A 20458-nucleotide genomic window follows, 5' to 3' on the forward strand; every position below is an offset into this window, starting at 1 on the left:
TAATGTATGCTTTTGGACTTTTGTAGATGTGTCTAGATTGATATAAAATAAAAAAGGATACCATGAAAGAAATCCTTGTGAGAAATTAGTATTCAAAATTCCTTAACAAATAACTTGTAAGAAAATACTATTCTGGCTGGGCACAGTGGTGCATGCCTGCAATCCCAGGGGCTCGGGATGCTGAGGCTAGAGGATCACAGGTTCAAAGCCAACCTCAGCAACTTTGCAAGGTCCTAAGAAACTTAGTGAGGCCCTATCTCTAAATAAAAATATAAAGAAGGGCTGGGGATGTGGTTCAGTGGCACCAAAAAAAAAAAAAAAAAAGAAGAAGAAGAAGAAGACATTATTCTTCTCACCCTCCCCTTTCTCCACTCAGACTTCAGGTTTTTCTACTTAAGGAGATATAGCAATTAGAGTTCATTAAATTTATTTTAAGGATAAGAATTAGAAAAGTAAAGAAGAAAAAATTCAATTTCCTGTCTATACAGTCTAAAGGATTTGGAATTTCCCTTCTTATACATTTCATATCCAGTTTAAACATCTTTGGGTATGTTTTGTACTTCTAGTAAAAATTTTAGGTGATTCTGATCTATTTCAGTGTATCAAAAGAGAATGGCAAAAGCTATCATTTGTTGAACAAAAATCTCATAGCAGTTAATTTATGTACACTATCCCAACCTTACAGAAGAGAATACTGAGACTCAGATAATTCATTTATCTAATCTGAATACAAAAGAATATAAATTTTCTGTAAAACAGAAAGAATTATAAATAAAATAAACCAGGCAGTACCAAATTGGGAACAGTAGCAATATTTAAGGCAAATTATTAATACTATCAATGTATTTAAAAATTCCTGCAGATTAAAAAAAATGTTGAATATACCATCAGAAAAACTGTTACAGGACTTGAACAGGCAAACTGCATAAAAAGATTGCTCAATGGTCAAGAAGCACATGTAAAATCATTCATTCTTACTAGTAATAATGAATGCAAAGAAAAATCATGAGCTGCCACTCTTCTACCAAAACTGGCAGAGATAAGGAAAAAGATAAAATACCCTGTAGCAAACATAGGTTGGCGGAGGGAGGGGGGACGACGACTCTTATGTTGCAAGGAATGTAAAACTGGTACAGGATTTCAGGGTAAACAGATAAACTGTAATAAAAGCACTAAACACACACATATCGTTAACACCTGGCTATTCCAACATAGGGATTTCACCTACGGAATAATAATAGTTAACTTCTTGAAGAAGGTTCACTGTAACATTGCTTCTAACATCACAAAAGTGGAAAAGAACCTAAATATCCAGTGAATGGGATTTTTGGTTAAGTGCATTTGAATACACCCATACAATGGAATGTTATGCAGTTTTTGAGCAACTTTTGCCTCTTGTCCTAGCATTGCAATTAAGACACAAAGTTAATAGCTAAAAGTGCTTCCTAGAGAGAACTGCCAATGAGCCACCAATAACTGGGTCTACACTCATGTCCTCATCGTTATACTGGCAGCCCTACTTCAATCATCACCCATCCTCTGCCACCTTCTCTTCTTCCCCACATCACAAGGGTCTTTATAAGGGGGCCACTGGCCTTTGTGTTCAGATTTTGTGATGTCTTTTCCCTTCCTTCCCCTTGAGAGAGAAGATGATTTGCCTTCCCCAAAGACAAGTTATAGAAGAAAAGGTATCTGAGATAATCACTTGGAAAAATCAGGAGAGCCCAGAAGAAGCAGACTGGCAATGATTCCTTAGTTGGAAGAGCAGGTTAAAAAGTCAGAAATATAGGCTGGGGTTGTGGTTCAGTGGTAGGGTGTTTGCCTCACATGTGTGAGGCACTGGGTTCTATTCTCAGCACCACATAAAACTAAATGAATAACATAAAGGTCCATCAACAATTAAAAAATGTTTGCTTTTTTTTTTTTTTTTTTTTAATTGGAAGGTGAGTCCGGGTGCTGGGCCAAATGAAGCAAACCAGTTCTCAACAAAGACCTCTTCAAAGGTTTGGTGCTACCAGACACATCTGAAAGTCGGGCTGGAAAGGGAGGCATTGTTTGAAAATAAGGCAATATCGGTTCCTTTGATTCCTTCCCTCTACTGGTACAACAAGATACCTAATCCAATTCTAGTCTAGCAGAAACTGGTAAGTTTACCAGTTGGGTAAATTTTAACAATTAAGAAAGGGGGTAAGGGGCTAAGGTTGTGGCTCAGCGGTTAAGCACTCAACTGGCACATTTGAGGACCTGGGTTCAGTCCTCAGCATCACATAAAAATAAAAATAAAATAAAGGCATTATGTCCAACTGCAACTAAAAAATAAATATTAAAAAAAAAAGAAAGGGGGTGAGGACTGGGCTTGTAGCTCAATGGTAGAGTACTTGCCTAGCACATGTGAGGCACTGGGTTCAATCCTCAGTACTGCATATAAATAAATAAAGGTATTGTGTCCATCTACAACTAAAAATATTTTTTTAAAAGAAAATAAAAGAGGCAAGGCCAGGTATGGTGGTGCACACCTATAATCCCAGCTACTTGGGAGGCTGAGGCAGGAGGATTGCAAGTAGGAGGCCAACTTCAGCAACTAAATGAGACCTTATCTCAAAATTAAAAATTTAAGGCTCAGGTTGTAGCTCACTGGTAGAGTGCCTCTGGATTCAGTCCATAGTACTGCAAAATAAATAAAAACAAAGCAGGGAAGATACCATACATCTTTTACAATGAAACCAACTGCCCTTACCTCTTCAGTAACTAGGACACTACCAGTGAAGTGTATATCCCAGGAAAGAGAAAAAAAGATTTACCTCTGGAGGAAACTGAATAGCCAAAAGACTTGGCAGGTATTGCTAGTGGGGTTCTCTAATGGAAAAATCTGATTAGCCACCTTAGCACCTTGCAGTGAAGCCTAACCAATCATTAAAACCCTGCTTACACACACACAACTTCTAATCATTTTTTAATACCTAATTTATAAGTATAAATGGATGGCTAAGTTTTTTTCCCAGGGATTTAAGGAAAATTCTTAAGAAAAAAAGACAAAGATACAGAAAGAAAAAAAAAGGTCTTTGGAAAGAAGCAAAGAAAAAGACCACTGAAAGCAAAAGGAAAACATATACTCTCAAAAATGCCTAGAAAGAAGAAGAAATTGTATCCATAAAACAAACAAGGATACTGCGGTCAAGTGAATAACTAGGACATAAGAAAAAGCTCTGACTAGAGCTCTCAGTCAAAAATTCAGGAAAAGAACTAGAAGAGAATGCTGGAATTTTTGTAAAATAGAGCAAAAAAGATGAAAAATAGAAGAGAAAATAAAATTAGAGGATCAATATCTAACTACAAGGAGTTCCAAAGAATATGGGGAAAGAAAAGTAGGAAAGAATAAAAAAAATAAAATATCCTAGAATTGAAAGCTATTACTTTCTAAGTTGGCAGGATCCAATGAATGAGCTAGCACAAAGAATGGAAAAGAAAAATAAATTTTAAAAAACATTAAAAAGCTCCATTCCAAGATATTTATATATATATAAAATATAATCATGCAATATCAGGAAAACTAAAAATTTCAAGAGGAAAAAACAAGTCAAACATAAAGCGTCAAGAAACAAATTCACATCAAACTTTCCAAAGCCATAATAGAAACTTGAAATAATAGTGTCTAGGGCTGGGGTTGTGGTTCTGTGATAAACGTTCGCCTCACACGTGTGAGACCCTGGGTTCGATCTTTAGCACCACATAAAAAATAAATAAGTGAAATAAAGGTAGTATTGTGTACAACTACAACTAAAAGATAAATATTTAAAAAAAATAATAGTGTCTAAAACATTTTAAGGGAACTTTATTATTAAATTACACATTCTGAGTCAAATGATTAATCAAATAAAATAAATATATTTTCAAAATTATAAAAAAATATATTTTCAGACACGTGAGAACTCAAAAAATATATTCCCTTTGTTCGTTTTCCAGGATATACCCGAGGGCTTGTTTTCAGAGTGAGGAAAGACAATGTGGGCAGTACTGCTTAGGGTGGCTAAAATTCCAATAAAAACCTGCAGTCCTCTGGCATGAAGAACTAGAGAAGAGTTAGGGGCAACCACTCAGTTGGAAAGTTGGGGAATCCTAGAAAATGTGTTTCCAAATTCCCAGTAGATATTACTATAGGAAAATGCCTTTCATTTTGAACTGACTGGTGGAGTTATTAAGTGTGAATCCTAAAACATTTTCACTTTGAATGTAAAGTACATATTGCTTCATATAAGCTTATTTTCCTTATTAACATGTGCCTGGCTTCTCCTTTTTAAAAACTGAATGACTGATTTCCAGTCGTGGGGATTGAGCTCAAGACCTTGAGTGGCTTGGCAAGTGCTATACCTCTGAGCTATAATCCAGCCCTGCCTGACTTATTTTATTCAATATTTATCTTCTGAGTTTCATCTATATTGATGTGTGTAAAAGTAGTTTGTTTATTGTTGCTGTACTGTATTCTATTGTATGAAAATATCACAATTTGTTATCATTTTCCTGTTGATGAGCACATTCATCTGCAAGAGCTGCCACCACAATATACCACATACTGAATGGCTTAAACAACAGAACTTGATTTTCACATAGTTCCAGAGGCTAGAAGTCCAAGCTCAAGGTACAGCAGAAGTGGTTGCTCCTAAGGCCTCTCTCCTTTGCTTGCAGATGGCCATCATCTTGCTGTGTCCTCATATGGCCTTTCTACCATGTATGCATGTCTTTGCTCAAATTTCCTCTTCTTATAAGGACACAAGTTATATTAGGTTAGGGCCCATCCTAAAGACCTCATTTAGCCTTAATTAACTCTTTAAGAGATCAAATACAAGCACATTTGGATTAGGGCTTCAACTTTGAAATTTTGGGGGGATACAACACAATTCAGTCCATAACAATGAGTATTTGTATAATAAACCCTTTGGTGCTCCTATGAATATTCTAGTACATCCCCTGTGGCAAACTTATGCATACACGTCTGTAGGGTATAAAGCAAGAAACAGAATTGCTGCTCATAGGATTCACCTATGTTCAGCTCAGTAGATACTGCCAAACAGTTTTCCAGAGCGGTTTCAGCAATTTATACTCTGACTGGCAGTGTACAATAAGTTCCACTTGTTCTATATCCTTGCCAACATCTAACATTTTCTATCTCTTTCCATTTTAGGATTTTGGTGGGTGTATTATAAATAACTTCAACATAAGTTGCCTCAAATTATTTTGAACATAGATGGGGCATAAAATACAAATATAATTTAATTGATAAAATGTTAATCCAGAAACATTTTCTTAACAAAATGTCATTATACATAAAATTTGAAAATCCATTTTTCAAAACATCTAAGATCTCTTGACATTTTTTAGGTAGGAAGTTTAAAGAATACAACTTTGTGGTAAACATTTCAGCCAGAGAAAATGCCTCTAACTTAAAACAGGAAAAGAAAATATAGTACACCATTTATAATGAAGAAAAGCTGGAGTAACAGGAGTGAACCTGTATTCTAGGACCCTCTTGTAAGTCCAGTAGTGAAATCATTTTAAAAGATAACATTATCTCACATTAAAAAATCTACACTCATATACAATCATGCCTGTCAAGCTCTAAAAATGGACCAGGATCAGCTGGTTTAAACAAACAAACAAAAAAAAAATCAAGCATTGGGACATAAGACTTGAGGTTGGCAATAGGCCCATTCAGAAAACAAATGTGCAAAAAAAAACCAAAAACAAAACAAACAAACAAACAAAAAAAAAACACAGGGATATAAATCATACAAAAATACAAATTGTGGTTAAAATTAAACTCAGATTAAACATAATTGAAAAATATCCCAGGCTAACCAGCAAAACTGAGGAATTAGAGCTATCTTGTAATTAACAATGGATGTATGAAAAAGTCAAAGCATAAAGGTTACAATACAGTTAACAGAGTTGTTTTTGTTGTTGTTTTTTTCAGTTGAAAACAAAAAGAAACTAAATTCAGAGTTTTATTTTGAGGCTATAAGAATATAAATGTCACATTGAGTGGAAGCAAATATCCAGTTCAGCTTTGTATACTTCCATTTTAACCAAAAAGAGGTTTATCTTGAGAAAAAATGATCAGGGTAGCATCATAATGATCAGGAGAAAACAAAAGAAACTCAGATGCTATGAGTAGTATTCCCTTGTCTCTCTCTGAAGGGGAGGCAGAAAATGAGTAGGGATAAAGATTTAAGTGACTTCCTTTAATTCCCAGGAACCAGCTCAACTCTGGCTAATTACTCTTCAGTAGGACACTATGGTACAGTAGGCCTTTGTGCAGATAACATGCAAAAAGAGACTCTGTCCACAGGTAATCAGACGTTGACCACATTAAGAAAATCAACATCATTTTTGAGGAGAAAGCAATGCCACTCTTTTCAAATGCTTTTTATTTTTGTTCTTCATTTATTTTATTTTATTTTATGTTTTGAAGAATAAGAAATAGCCAGAACAGAGCGCAGACTTCTTTTGTTGTACAATGCACCCACCCATTTCACTACTTCTCTCTCCTTTTGTTAAGCTCAGAAACTGGTGGAAAAGCAGGTTTCTATTTTCTGGTGAGTAGTACCACTGTGTTTTTAAGTCAGAAAAGCCCTGGAATCAACCACTGTTTAGTTGCCAAGAAATTTGGCATCAACTCCTACAGGAATCCTATGAGTATAGTACCCTAGATTAAAAAACTGATTGCTTTTGAGAGTATGAGAATCATGGTTTATTTTTCCATATTAAATCAATAAACAGAGAAGAAATCAGTCATTCTGATTTTGAGAAAAAAAAATTCTACAGCTGAAGTCAGGCATTCAACATAAAACTTAGACTCAAAGAAACAGAACATGTCAAAAAAGACCTTATTATTGCTGGATCATTTGAAATTCTCAACAAAAATTCCAAAACACTTGGAGGTTTCTCGAAGAGGGTCACGCATGAATTTAAATGGAAATTAATTTCTTCAAGAACCTCCCACTTCATTAGGATTGACTCAAGGGAACAGAATGCTACCCACACTTTGCTCCTTTATCCCTTTTAAAAATCACAGCTTGTTAAGGTATCAACAAGTAGAATAGGGTTGGCTTTCCTCAGTCCCTCTCTCTCCATGTTCTCTATTCTAGAGAGCCAAAGTTGATTCGACAGAGAAATTTCCCCTTCCTCTTAGAGTTCTTTGCCAAACTTCCCTGGCAGAGAGCCTTCTCACTCTACTGACGCCTTGTGCATTCATGCTGTATGGCTCTTTGTCCTCATACCAAACATAATCTGGGGCTGGAGGCAGGTCTAAAATTAAGTTGGTTTCTTAATATAAGACAAACTTGGTTGTATTTCAAATCCTGTAGGTTTGTTTTATGTAACGAAATCAGTTGTTAGAATGAATTTTGTCCTAGTATTTATCTTCTCAATCACTGAAAGGCTTAATTGACTGACTGTTCAAAGATCCATTTCAGTCTCTAAATTTCCCACCCTTCTCAATCACCTGGAGAATAATTTGCCTGGTTCCATTAATCTTGACCTGTATATAATGCAAAAGGTGGGATCTAGCATATTTAGCTCTCAAATTCCAGGCCTTTTACCCGGCTTCTAAGCCACAAACTCCATATAAAATGTCTGTCAACTCTGTGTATTGTATTTTCCTCAAAATAAAATAATGACATAACATGTAGAAAAACAACCTGACAGATTTTTTTAAAAATCTTTTTCAAAAAATTTTGGAAAGGCTAGTTAAAAAAAAAAAAGATTGTTTTAAAGCAATAAAGATAAAAGATGTGGGGCTGGGGTTGTGGGTCAGTGGTAGATTGCTTGCCTACCATATATGAGGCACTGGGTTCAATCCTCAGCACCACATTAAAAAAATTAATTAATTAAAATAAAGGTATAAGGGCTGAGGTTGGGGCTCAGCAGTAGCACACTTGCCTGGCATGTGTGAGGCACCGGGTTCGATTCTTAGCACTATGTATAAATAAATAAAGGTCTATCGACAACTTTAAAAAATTAAATAAAAAATAAAAGTATTAAAAAAAAGAAAATGTGTAAGAGTGGAAAAGAAAGGGAAGGAAGTTTCCATAACTCAAAAAGGTAGTTACAGGTGTGTACCACCATGCCTGGCTTTTGAACCTTTATAAAGTATACACATAGTATCTACTCACAGGCATATTGTATATATACACAGTACTATTTATGCTTTACTAGATGAGGGAAGTTGGACAGTCATTGGATACTTCTGTCAATGTGTTTAGCTAGAAATTATGGACCAGATCTATTCTGAGACAGCAGGACTATGTGACTTGCTGGAAAGCAAATACTGTGAATGGTATTATCAAAAGAAATAGAATATTAAAAATGTGTTAAAGAGACTGATGAAACCTGATACTGAAGTCTATACAAGATGAACTTCTTTTGTTGTTGTACCACTTTTTTTTTTACAAGATCAACTTTTATTTAATGTCACATTCTGTGTTGTTCTTTTTATATATATTTATTTGTTCTAATCAGTTATTCGTGACAGCAGAAAGTTCTTTGATTCATTGTACACAAATGGAGCACAATTTTTCACTTCTCTATACACAAAGTAGAGTCACACCTTTGTACAATCATACCTGTTCCTAGGGTAATGATGTCCATTTCATTCCACCATCTTTCCTGCCCCCAAGCTCTACTGTTGTACCACTTTCTAAGTGGTGTTCCAAATAGTTTCAAACACTTCAAGTTAGTTTTTAATTCAGTAGTCAATATGTTAATTAACAAATATTTTCAGTGTGCATCCAAATAATGTCAAATAGCACAATCTTATAGTTTTAACACATCTAAAATGCTTTAAAAACCAGCTACCTGATTATGTCCTACAGGGTATAAAGCAAAAAGTTGTTGCTGATTATAATATACAGCTACAAATTTGTAATACTGGCTCACTCATTCATAGTATCCCTCATTCAAAATATCAAACTCATTCATGAAGTATCAATAGATCAGGGATGAAAGAGGGGACATTACTACCAACCTTATAGATATAAAAAAGATTATAAGGGAATACAAATTGAATATCTCTAATTGGATTATGATGTTCAACTGGTAAAGCTGAACAAATATTCCAAACTTCAAAAATCTCCAAAACCTGAAATACTTCTGGTCCCAAGCATTTTGAGTAAGAGATATATAACCTGTACTATGAACAGATGTATACCAACAAATTAGATAATCTAGATTAAATAGACTAATTTATTAATTAAATAGACTAAACTAATTCCTAGAAAGACACAAACTATTAAAGCTGACTAAATAAGAAATAAAAAATCTATATAGAAGAGGAAGGAACACTTCCAAACACATTCTGTGAGGCCAGATTAATCCTGATGCCCAAACCAGACAAAGATATCACTAGAAAACTACTGACCAATATCACGTATAAAGAGAAACACAAAATCCTCAACAAAATACTAGTAAAATAAATATATCCATGTATGAAAAAGATTATATGCCATGACCAAGTGGTATTTATCCCAGAAATGAAAGGTTGATTTAAATTCTGAAATCAAAACATGAAATACACTGTATCAATAGAATAATTGTCAAAAATCAAGTGAATTCACAAAATCCAACACTCTTTCATGATAAAAGCAGTCAACAAATTAGGAGTAGGAATGTCCTTAGCCTGACAAAGAACATATGTGAAAAACCAAGACAACATAATAATAGTGAAAAAAACTGAAGTCTTTCTCCCTAAGGTCAGAAACAAGATAAGGATGTCTATTGTCCTCATTTATTTTCAACATTATACTGAAAATTAATTCTAGGCAGGAAAATTAGGCAATAAAAATAAATAAAAGACATCCAGCTTCAAAAGGAAGAAGTTAACTATATTGGCAGATGACATTATCTTATATTTAGAAAATCCTAAGAAATCTACTAAGAATCTAATAAATGAGCTCAACAAGATTAATTTGCAAAAATAAATTGTATTTCTATATAGTAGCAATGAATAAAAGTGAAATTAATAAAATAATTCCATTTATGTTCACATAAAAAAAAATAAAACACTAGTGAATTCAACAAATGAATGGCAAAAGTTATACACTGAAGACTAAATAATAAAATATTGTTGAAAGAAGTCCAAATAAGCAGAAATGCATTTGTTATAGATTGAGTATATTGAGTATCCCAGGTGCCTGAGAATAAGACCTTATTTTGAAATAGGGCTTTTGTAAATAATGAAGATAAAATGAGATCATATTGAATTAGAACGGCTTCTGATCCAATGATTGTTGTCCTTATATAAAGAGGAAAATCTGGATAAAGAGACAGATAGGGCACCACATGAAGACAGAATTAAACAAAAAAAAAAACCTGAGGACTATTGAAAAACTCCCAGAACCTAGGAGAAAAGCACAAAACAGGTGCAACTTGCCAACAGTCAGATTTTGATTGAAAGCCTTGGAAACAATGAGATAATAAATTTCTGTTATGTTAAGAAACTGGTTTGTGGTACCTTGTTATATCATAACATCTAAAGTGCATAGTTTGGCAGGCTTAATATGGTCATAATGGCAATATTCTCCAAAGGATTTATAGATTCAACACAATTCCTACCAAAATTCCAGCTGACTTCTTAGTAGAGATTAATAAGATGATCCTAAAATGCACATGGAACTTAAAAGCACTCAGAATGGCCAAAACAATCTGGAGAGGAAAAATAACAAAGCTAAAGGGCTTATAACTTTCTGATATCAAAACTTACCACAAAGCTATAATAATTAAGAAAGTGTGGTGTTGGCAGAAAGATTGACAAATTCTTCAGTGGAAAATAATTGAAAGTATAGAAAAAATCCTCACATCCATAATTGACTAATTTTCAACATAAGTATCAACAAGATTCAATAGGGAAAGGCAGTCTTTTCAACTAATGATGCTGGGACAACTAGACGTCTCTATGTACAAGAATGAAGTTAAGGGCTGGGGTTGTGGCTCAGTGGTTGAGAGCTTGCCTCTCATGCATGAGGCACTGGGTTCAATCCACAGCACCACATAAAATAAGCAAATAAGTAAAATAAAGATATTGTGTCCATCTACAACTAAAAAATAATAATAATAATAAAAAGAGCAGTGAAAGAGCGTTTGCTAGTGTATACAAGGCCCTGGATTGCATCCCCAGAACTACAAATCAATCAATCAATCAATAAAATAAAAGTTCCAGAGAGCACTTGAGACCTGCCAACATTTAAAATTCTATTGTTTTAAGCCCCCTACTTTGTGGCAATTGTTATTGAAGTCCTAGAGAACTTAACAAATGATTACAAAAAAAAAAAAAAGATAATAATAAGCATTGCAACAGATGGAGAAGCTGGAATTCCCATGCAGTACTAGTGGGAATATAAAATGGTAGAGCTCCTTTAGAAAACAATCTGGCAGTTTCTCAAAGGACTAAGCATAAAATTACCATACAACCTAGCAATTCTACCTCTGGGTATGTTTGAGAAATTAAAATGAGTCCATGCAAAAACTTGCACATGAATGCTTACCACAGCATTATTCACAGTAGCCAAAAAGCAGAAACAAACCACATGTCCATCAACTAATGAACAGCTAAATAGAAGGTATATATATCTATACAATGGGGTATTATTCAGCAAATAAAAGGAATAATGTACTGATACATAGTATAACATGGAAGAACCCTGAAAACATTAAGTGAAAGAAGGCAATCACAAAAGGCCACATCTTGTATGATTCCATTTATCGTAAATATCATTATAGGAAAGTCTATAGAGTCTGAAAGTAGATTAGTGCTTACTTAGATTGGTGGCAGGAGGGGGTTGATTTGGATGAGAAAGAAGGATGATATAATGTTTCTTTTTGGTGGTGAGGAAAATGTTCTAAATTGATTGTGGTGATGGTTATACAATTCTGAGAGTACACTAAAAATCATTTTAAATGGATGAATTATTTGGCATGTGAATTACATCTTGATAAAGCTATAAACATATATCTTAAAAATAAGTAGAATATCTTGTCAAAGTTAACAATAATTCCTCAATGTCATAAAATAGGTTTGATTGTTCTATAATTTTTTGTTTGGTTTGATTTGGTTTTTGTTTTATAGTTGTTTGACTCAGGATCCCCACAAAGTCCACACCCTGCAATTAATTAATATGTTCCTTAAGTCTCTTTTAAACTATAGATTCACTATCTCTTTTTTTTTTTGGTCTTAATTATTAAAAAATAATTTATGTCATTAAAAAAGTCTACAGTCTATATTTTGATGAATATACTCACATGATGTTATTTAATATATTCCATTGCCTCTACATTTCCTGTAAACTGACAAAATTCAGCTTCCAGTTATGTAGCAGTCATGTAGAATTTATAATCATTAAGTAGATCCATTAAATTATGAGACTTTTACCAAATGGTTATATTCCTAATTCTACTGTAATTCTCTCATCCTTTCTTGTTTGTTACCTAGTATTTTAGTTAGCTTTTTCTCTGCAGTGATCAAAAGACCCAACAAGAACAATTTTAGGAGGAAAAGTTTACTTGGGGCTCACAGTTTCAGAGGTTTCAGTCCATAAACAGCCAGTTCCTTTCCTCAGGGCTCAAAGTGAGGCTGAGCATCATGGCAGGAGAGTATGATGGAAGAAAGAAGCTGGGTACATGGTTCCAGAAAGCACAGTGAGAATGCCTAAGCTCAGTTCACTCTGAAGGCATGCCCCCAAAGACATACCTCCTCTAGCCACACCACATCAGCCTATAGTTACCACTCAGTTAATCCCTGTCAGGGGATTAATTCATTGATTGGGTTAAGGCTTTCACAACCCAATCATTTTACCTCTAAACCTTCTTGTATTGCCTCACACATGAGCTTTTAGGAGACACCTAATATCTAAACCATAACACCTAGAAAATGTCTATAAAGAAAAGTTTCCTTTCATCAACTGTTTTCTTATACAAAGAATTAAAAAAAAACAGACGAGAAATACTTGAGTATTTCCTTTTGTTTATCAGTTCTCAGAATAATAGGTTAGAGACTTCCATTTATGGTCATGATAGATTAATAAGAGTTCAGATTTACCTTCCTGCCTTAAACAACTAGAAACAGTTGGTATAGATAATGATAGCATGCACACTGCTTGCTACAGGGCTCTGGATAGTCTAGCAAAGGTACCGAAACAAATACAGTCTAAAAGCAAGAGGGTAGATTGAATGATATTCAAGTTCCTTTTCAAAGGTTCTTCCGTGAGAACCAAAAGGGGAAATGACTGAGCAAACTTGGTAAAGAAAAAGCAAGAGTAAAACTGCAGATTCTAATGTCTGAGACAGAAAAACCTGGAATGATAATTATGAGGCTTGGGGATACAGTAACATGATGTCCTAGACTCACTGCACAACCAGGAGGTGACACCTGCTTTTGGGGGCTCTGAAAAAGTTTTAACTAATCAAGCAAAGACATGTTGTTGTTGTTTTTAATATATTTTAGTTTTTGATAGACATAATAACTTAAAAAAAATTTTATATGGTCCTAAGGATCGAACCCAGTGCCTCACACATGCTAGGTAAGGGCTCACCACTGAGCCCCAACCCCAGCCCCAAGACATGTTTTTAATTTTCATTGATCTGGTTCTTAGTTGCAAGTAGAGAAATGTTTTTAAGGAATGTCACAGGTAAGAAACATGATAGTTTTAATTGTGGAGAGTATGTTTTAGCATGTATGAGCTTCAGTCCTGGTTTTCACAGACTTTTCTTATTATGCTTCCTTTAAAAATATTATTATTATTATTATTTTATAATCCATAATGGGGGGCGCCATGGGAAAAATGGAGAAACTTTGGGCAAAGTGTGGGGAGGGGAGGAGAGGAGGTATGGGAGCAGGAAGGATGGTGGAATGAGATGGACATTATTACCCCAGGTACATGTATGACTGCACATATGATGTGACGCTACATCACATACAACCAGAGAAATGAAAAGTTGTATTGCAATTGTGTACAATGAATCAAAATGCATTCTGTTATATATACCTAATTTAAATAAATAAAAAATGTTTAAAAAATTATTATTATTATTATTTTCTTTGGTGGTACTGGAGATTGAACCCAGGGGTAATTTACCACTGAGCTATATCCCCAGGCCTTTTTATTTTTGTTCTTTAGATAAACTTTTTTTGAGGTGGAGGATGACTTCAGTGAATAAGAGCCAAAAGAAATAAAGAAAGCAAGCCTGATCCTTTAAGGTCAAAAGTCTAGAGATAGAGCCCTCTATGAGTCTTTCCCCCCTATTTCTTCCAGATATGCCAAGAATGCAAGACCCTGACCCACTGGCCAAGGTTGTGTTGGTAGTAAATAACCTTGAGAGATGAGACAATGTCATCTGTAAGACAGAAAGCAGACTTATATACTTCTGGCTATAAAATGGTAGGTTCCAAAAACTCAAGAGCAACTCTTCTTTAGCACAATTCAATGTCTGCTCAGGACTCATTTGGGCCTTCCCTTTGACCCTAGAGACTAAGCCACAGGGAAGGAAATGATATAACATGTTAATGCTCATGCTGCTATTTATACCTAGATTAACAAAATCCATTGTCTCTGACCCAGGTCTCTTGTGGCTTCTGCCAGCATTGTGTAATAGTAAGAAGCAAACCTATTAGCTGGCATGTAGGGTAAAACAAAATTTTAGGCCCGATGCCTGGCTCCTCCTTTTCAGTTTAGTTTTAAACATTTCCACGAGGCTATGGCTATTATGCTGAGGGTGAGATGTTCTTTTTGAGAGTCTGGTGGAGATATAGTGTTTGAACAGAAAACATCCCCATCCTAGATCCTCCTACATACTTGAGAGAAAAAAGAACCTATGATGAATGGAAAGAAGGAAAAGGAACAAGGATGAGTCCAAGATGACTTCAACTCTTCTTCCCAGGAGACTAGTAGCCCTTCATGAAAGTGACAGCAAAATGGCCAGGGACAGCATCCCATGAACCCCTAGCAGTGCTATTTCCTATTTGAAAAGATGCTCATTCATATATAAAAGGATATCCTCACCAGCCCCCAAGCAGAGAATTAATTTGAAGCAGTTAATTCTCTGGAAGATATGACATGGGGCCATTCTTTTGAACACAGGTTGCTTAAAATAAATTACTAATCCAAACGCTGGGCTGGGGCTCAGTGGTAGAATGCTTGACTGGCACGCGTGAGCTACTGGGTTCGATTCTCAGCGCTACATAAAAAATAAAATAAAGGTACTATGTCCACTTACAACTAAAAAAAAAAAAATTAAAAAATTACTAGTCCAAGCCCCTGCCCCAAAGCAAATGAAAGCCCAATGCTTGGTTGATCTGTATGTTAGTCAGCTTTTCATCATGTGACCAAAACACCTGACAAGAACAACCGAGAGAAGGAAAAGTTTAATTGGACTCATGGTTTCAAAGGTTCAGTCCATGAATGGCCAACTCCACCTCTCTGGGCCTGAGGTGAGGCAGAACATCACAGAAGAAAGGCACTGCAGAGGAAAGTTACTCATCTCCTGGTGGCCAGAAAAGAAAGAGAGAGAGGGGAGCAAAATATGCACCCAGTAACCTATTTCCTCCAGCCACACTGAACCTGCCTACAGATACCACCTAATTAGGCCACTGAAATTATTAATCCATCAAATTAGGTATGACTCTCATAATCTAATCATTTCTCCTTCTGCATTAATACAGGGGTTTTTTGTGGGGGACACCTCATATCCAAATCAAAACAGACCTGATTCTATTTTGGCAAACTATAGTCCATGAAGATCACATTGAGTCCTAATTCACCAATTGACCAGGGAGAAATTGACTATGCTTGTCTGGGGAATAATCATGCAGTTGCCACAGAATAAAAAACTGGACAATCACATGGTGTTTTAATCTATGCAAAAGTCTGAGTATTTGTACTCATCAAGCCCTCTTTGGCTTGTAACTTGCTAAATTTGATTTCTCAGAGTTTATATATGAGATTAAAAACTTCTTAGGATGGGCCCAAAACATTTGAAACTTACTTACAAAGGTACTCTAAGATTTCTAATTTTAATGGGATATAAAACTACAACTGAAATATATTAAAAATGAACATGTAATATTTTATGTGAACTAGTTCTTATGGGACCCAGACAATATTATGAACAGAAATAATTTGTTTCATGTCAACTTTGAGGTAACTTTTAAAATCTCTAGTAATTCTTGATAATATTTAGATTCTACTTTTAGATATTTTAAATTGGCTTTTAAAAAGTGAGTATAGTAAAATACTAAGATAATAAATATTTCTGTTTAGTTAAAAAATCCCATAAGAATATATGGTAATTAGGGGCTGGGTTGTGGCTCAGTGGTAGAGAGCTTGCCTAGCATGTGTGAGGTACTGGGTTTGATTCTCAGCACCACATTAAAAAATAAAATAAAGTTCCCAAAATGTAGGCTCTCTGTTCACCTCATTGATTGTTTCTTTTGCTGAGAAGAAGCTTTTTAGTTTGAGTCCATCTCATTTATTAATTCTTGATTTTATTTCTTGTGCTTTAGGAGTCCTGTTAAGGAAGTCAAGGCCTAATCCAATATGATGAAGATTTGGGCCTACTTTTTCCTCTATAAGGTACAGGGTCTCTGGACTAATTCCTAGGTCCTTGATCTACTTTGAGTTGAGTTTTGTGCATGATGAGAGATAGGGGTTTATTTTCATTTTGCTGCATATGGATTTCCAGTTCTCCCAGTACCATTTGTTGAAGAGGCTATCATTTCTCCACTGTATGTTTTTGACACCTTTGTCTGGTATGAGATAACTGTATTTATGTGTTTGTCTCTGTGTCTTCTATTCTGTATCACTGGTCTACATGTCACACACACATCAGAACATTAATCTCCAGGATATATAAAGAACTCAAAAATCTTAACAAAACAAAAAACAATTCAATCAATAAATGGGCTAAGGAGCTGAATAGACACTTCTCAGAAAATATACTAGATCTACAAATATATGAAAAAATGTTCAACATCTCAAGTAATTAGAGAAATGCAAATCAAAACTCTCTAAGATATCATCTCATGCCAGTCAGAATGACAGTTATCAAGAATACAGACAATAATAAATGTTGGTGAGGATGTGGGGGAAAAGGCACACTCATACTGCAAGTTGAGTACAACCAATCTGGAAAGCAGTATGGAGATTTCTTAGAAAACATGGAATGGAATCATCATTTGACCCAGCTATCCTACTCCTGAGTCTATACCCCAAAGGACTTAAAATCAGCATACTATAGTAATGCAGTCACATCAATGTTCATAGCAGCTTAATTTACAATAGTTAAACTGTGGAAGCAAACTACATGCCCTTTACTAGATGAATGGATAAAGAAACTGTGGTATATATACATAGTGAAATATTACTCAGCATTAAAAGAGAATAAAATCATGGCATTTGCAGGTAAATGGATGGAGATGGAGAATATCATGCTAAGTGAAGTAAACTAATCCCCAAAAAACAAAGGCCGAATGTTCTCTTTGATAAGTGGATGCTAATCCATAAGGGGTAGGGAGGAGGCATGAACTGAGGAACATTGATTAGGCAAAGGGAGGGGATGGTAGAGAGGGTGCATGGGGGCAGGAAAGATGGTGGAATGAGATGGACATCATTGCCCTAGGTACGTGTGTGACTGCACATATGGTGCGATGCTACATCGTGTAAACCAGAGATATGAAAAGTTGTGCTGCAATTATGTACAATGAATCAAAATGCATTCTGCTGTCATATATACCTAATAAATAATTTAATTAAATAAATTAATAAAATAAAGATATTGTGTCCACCTATAATTAAAAAAAGAACATATGGGAATCATATATTAATAAGTATTTCTATATACTTAAAAATCATTATATATGAAAGTCTGAGATGATGCTTGGTTTTTCCTTGGAACGAAGCTAGAATTTTGTTTTTCTTTTCAGGCATTTGGGTTCCAGTGAAATTGACTTGAAAGAAATGGGAACTCACATATTCAGGAACCAAGCCCAGATGTTTGGCCAGAGGGTAATAAAGAGAAATACATGTTTTAACAGGGCAATATATAGCATAGAACATTAAAGTCCATTACAGGGAGAAAATAAAAAGGAAAGAATTGAATCAGAAATATTAGTACGACCTAGGGAAATTTTCTTTTACTCTGTCATGAAAGATAGTTCTACTCAAATGCTTATGTGAAATAATAAAATGTGCATCCCTAGCATCCTAGCTTGGTATATAATATTGTTTTTCCACTTCTGAAATGATTTTAATTCCTAAATCCCTCAGGGATGCATATCTACTTTATCCTGACTGGGATGTGCCCACAAGCTCTTTCATCTTAGTTATGACTGTGGTCAAGCCCTTTTGATGTTAAATTTATGAACAAATCTGTTTTCCTTGAGGATTAAATGGGATACACACACATATGTACATATATATAGTATATAAAAATTTAAAAAATATATAAAATATATATTTTATACACAAATACATATACATATGGATATATTTTTTAAAGAAAGGTATTCCAGAGTATCAGTGTATCCTTTGTAGATTCTAGTTTCTTGGATTCTCAGATATTGTTAGAATCTGTTTTCCTTAGTGAATGTTTTAAAAATGAAACCAAATTTCATCGCATTAGAATCATCTTACATTTTTCAGGAAGAACAAGGGACAAAATTGGGTAAGTCAGAGAGAGAAAATGGCTATGCTTCAAGGAAAAGCAGCTTTTTCACCTCCAGTAAATCCCACTGAGACCTCTTTGGCACAATGAAACAGATTTCATGATTTAGACCCAACTGTCATCTTTATTTAAAGATATATCCATTAGGAAAATATTTTAATTCTTCCACATGAGGATATATTTTTTGTGTGGGGGGGCGGCAAATGAGTTACCTCTTTTGAAAAAAGAATAAAGGGAATAACAATAAACTAATTTGTAAGTACCAGAAATTTGAAATAGCAAGAAATATGTAATGAAGAATCAGAAAAAGATTGTGAATATCAGAAAAATAAAACAACAGGAAACACCAAGAATAAAAGAAATGGGGGAAAGAAAAGGGGCAAGATGATGAACTGAAATTGAATTTAATGCATGTATGAATTTATCAGGATGAAACCAACTATTATGTATAACTAATAAAATAAAATACTTTTAAAATTTTAAAAAATGGGAATGGGTTGAATCTAATGTGAGCTTTAGAAATATAACTAAACTAAAGTCATTTTCAGTTCTCTTTCAAGTAGTGCTATCAAGGAGTTCTTTTCAAAGAGTTCTACCAAGTGTCAAATGGCCTTCAGAGGAAGGCAAGGAGAAGACAGGCTCAGAGCCTCCCATCCCCTACATCAGAGGGCGCTCCTTTTAACCATTTGATTTACAGAGTTTGATTTCAGATTCACGTGAGAATCAGGTTAATTTTAAAAGCTTTGGCTTCATTTTTTCTTAAGATTGAAAATGACTATTATAGAGAATAAACTCATTATCTTATTATATGACACTCCTCCCAAAGTTTACCTTTATCTTGAATTCTAAAATTACAGATTATTTTTTACTTTTCTTCCACTTATATAACTGAAATAACACTGTGAACTATACCCTGTTTGGCTTCTTTCTCTCAATCTGATTTATAAGATTTAACCATTCTATTGTGCTCATTAATCATTAGTTCATTTTTATGATTGAATTTAATATATTATATGCATATACCACAATTTGTATCCTTTCTACAATTGACAGATATTTGGATTTCCTCCATTTTGATCATTATAAATAAAGCTTCTATGAATGTAAAAAAAAGAAAAGAATAAAAGACACTATGAAGAAGAAGTCAGAGTTAAAGCAGAAAAATAGTGCTATAAGAATTTTTTAAAATTATAAAGTACTTTAAAGACAAAGTCCTTAAGGATGGATGAAGAACTTCCCAGAATAATCATCAGGATCTGAATAATAAACTAAAATAGTCCTTTTGATACGTTGTAAAGTATGCAATTTTAATTATGTGATTTTTCTAGCTAATTTCTGCTTCAAAAACAGAAAGTACTTCTGCTTACAAGGTGGCAGAGACAAGAACTTTTCTAAACCTCTCATATGCACGTTGTCATCAAAATTTAAATTACCAGAAACATGCCTTTTAGTTAAATTACAATTAGCCCTCAGACAGATCTATTTACTGAGAACCCACTATGTGCCAAACTCTGTTGGCATATACTAAACAACAGTTTGCGTTTGTAAAGCACTTTTTCCTTTTCAGGTTCTCACAAATAACATTTTAAAACAAACTGTATTTGTTTTTCTGCATTAACTGCACATGCTGAATACATCTATTATTATTAATTGCTCTTACTCAGGAGAATCTTATTTTTAAAATCTGCAAAATATACCAGTTGTATTTGCATATAACATATATTTTTCATCAGTTATGTATGGAAGTCAATCAACC

The 20458-nt window shown here is 34.4% G+C and overlaps 1 protein-coding gene across 5 annotated transcripts in view; it reads right to left on the bottom strand.

Annotated features, from left to right (window-relative positions):
- Afg1l (AFG1 like ATPase) overlaps positions 1-20458 on the bottom strand; it is a 203010-nt gene that overhangs the window by 41260 nt on the left and 141292 nt on the right. The gene's annotated exons all lie outside the window — the stretch shown is intronic.

This window comes from Ictidomys tridecemlineatus, chromosome 8, assembly GCF_052094955.1.
Source record: "Ictidomys tridecemlineatus isolate mIctTri1 chromosome 8, mIctTri1.hap1, whole genome shotgun sequence".
Classification (NCBI taxonomy): domain Eukaryota; kingdom Metazoa; phylum Chordata; class Mammalia; order Rodentia; family Sciuridae; genus Ictidomys; species Ictidomys tridecemlineatus.